Here is a 2,500-nt window from a genome sequence, read left to right as displayed (position 1 = left end):
CATTTGCATAAATGGCTTTTCAGGTAATTCCCCAAGAATAAATTCATACTGTGATGAATTTAACATTGTTTCGAAATCATTTTATTTTAAGCACAATATTGAAATAATAAAATATACCACTTCACGTTTATTTTATTTTCCAGGAAAAAAAAAATTAATAAAAAAAAAAAAAAAAAAAAAATTCATTCATGTAAAATATATATTTACATGGACACCTTAAAAATCAATGAATTGCAAACGTTTATTCATTAAATATTGAGTTATAAAAAATGAAATAGTTTCGAAACAATTGTAAATAGGTTTATGTATGGATATTTTCTTTTGAAATTAGCTAAAAAGCTGTTTCTAAACACGCACACACATGTATTCATTAAGTTGAGGTATAGTGATATACTTACACCTCCTGTATAAAACGCCTCTGTTCAGTCTTGAAAGACAATGGATAACCCATGTAAGGGTGGTTGCATATGTATTTGTGAGGCAAGGGTTGCACAATCCTCAACCGCACTTCTCTTGAATCGATACTGCTTGAGTCCAGTGGCAAGGAGCAGTCCAGAATGACTGGAAACAAAGGTAAGCAGAGAACACATACAGCACCTGGTAGGCTCAATGTTGCTTAACTTCAGTGAACTGGTGCCTCAACATGATTATGCTATATATATATATATATATATATATATTGTGTATTTAGACAGCATGTTTTCATTCAGACAAGTATTATTGAATAGCACAGAATGTTCTTGTTTAATGAGCTTTTTTGTAATTTAAAAATTTTTTGTATTGTCGTTCTTATATCTCAGTTGAATCTCTGCAAGAAAGTTCCATAGTCGTCTTGGTCCACCTCTTTTTCTTTTAGTTGTTTTCTTTTTTTGCAAGTACTTTCGACTGTTTTTTTTTTGGCAAGTACTTTCGACTGTTTTTTTTTGCAAGTACTTTCGACTGCTTTTTTTTGCAAGTACTTTCGACTGCTTTTTTTTGCAAGTACTTTCGACTGAGTTTCAACAGTCGTCTTCAGGCAGTTTTGATTATTGTTTATTTAAAATCTGGATGCTACTTTAAACGAACAATAATCAAAACTACCTGAGGACGACTGTTGAAACTCAGTCGAAAGTACTTGCAAAAAACAACCAAAAGAAAAAAAACAGACGGACCAAGACGACTATGGAACTTTCTTGCACAGATTCAACAGAAAAATAAGAACGACAATTCAAAAAATTGAAAAATTACAAAAAAAAAAGAAGCTTCTTAAGCAAGAACACTCCGTGCTATTCAACAATGCTTGTCTAAATAAACACATATATATATATATATATATATATATATATATATATATATATATATATATATATATATACCAGTTTTCATTAGATCAGTGATGAAGTTAAGCAATGATGAGCTTGGCTAGTACCAGATGGGTAACCATTTTTTGGGAAACTAGGTATTTACTGCACTGGGATGTAGAAATTTCCAGGTTTGTATCTGAGGACACGTTTAAACCCTATGGGAGAGATGCAGCCTCGGTTTTCGTTAAGAGATGCATCTAGGAGAATGAAAACTTTGATGTAAAACCTGAGGGCTACTGTCTGCTCTGAACGTGGCCATCAGTTTCACCGACGGAGAGTAGCAGTTGTTCCAAAAGTGTGGGTGATTCTACGCAAGCCTTCACAACTATAAACAAATCGTCCGTGCGGATTTTGGACAACTTAATTGTTGTGTGAACCTCATTTCAATTCAAGTATATTAATTACATGCACTAGAAACCCAATATTTTTGCTCAATACTTGTGTAGAGCTTTTATGAATAAAATGATATATTACATAAATTATATAAACATTGTAAGGAATGCAGTATAATTTCATGTTACAGGAGAAAAGACTACAGTGTTGAGTTAATTGTGTCAGAGCATGTACATCTTTATTTCAATTGGTGCTATACATTAGTCTGATCATCCATCGATACTTTCAGCTTCACAGGAACACTGGAAACTCAACCCATATGGCTAAAGATACTCAATATAACCGGTTCTTCAGTCGATGTTTTGATATTGTATGCTACTATGACATTCTCTGTACGCCAAGAAAAAATTGTCTAAGGTTAAAGTAAAATAAGAAATTTGAATATATTCACATTTAAGTAATATGGAATGGCTAGTACTACAAACGCGTAGGGAGGCTAAAGAAACATAATATATTAATATAGCATAAAATAAATAAAATTATTAATACAATAAAAAACAAGTGAAGCATGCATAGTCCCCTGTACTGTGTACAGTGAACGAGGCATAAAAAAATGACTAAGTCCACTATTTGCCCCCCCCCACATTTAACCCCAAAAGTCTTAACATTTAAATTTGAGTTCAGCACTATGCGAAACTGCTAAATAGACATACACAGAAAATTTTGGACAAATATGGTAAAATAGTCCCAAAAAGGATTGTTTTTATTATCCTAAAATTGCCCCTGGGGCATACCCAAGAGTTAGCGTGAAGTATAGACAAACA

This window comes from Euprymna scolopes, chromosome 14, assembly GCF_053919585.1.
Source record: "Euprymna scolopes isolate OS-2025 chromosome 14, ASM5391958v1, whole genome shotgun sequence".
NCBI lineage: Eukaryota > Metazoa > Mollusca > Cephalopoda > Sepiida > Sepiolidae > Euprymna > Euprymna scolopes.
The sequence above is the reverse complement of the archived record's forward strand: the minus strand, read 5'-3'. Positions refer to the sequence as shown.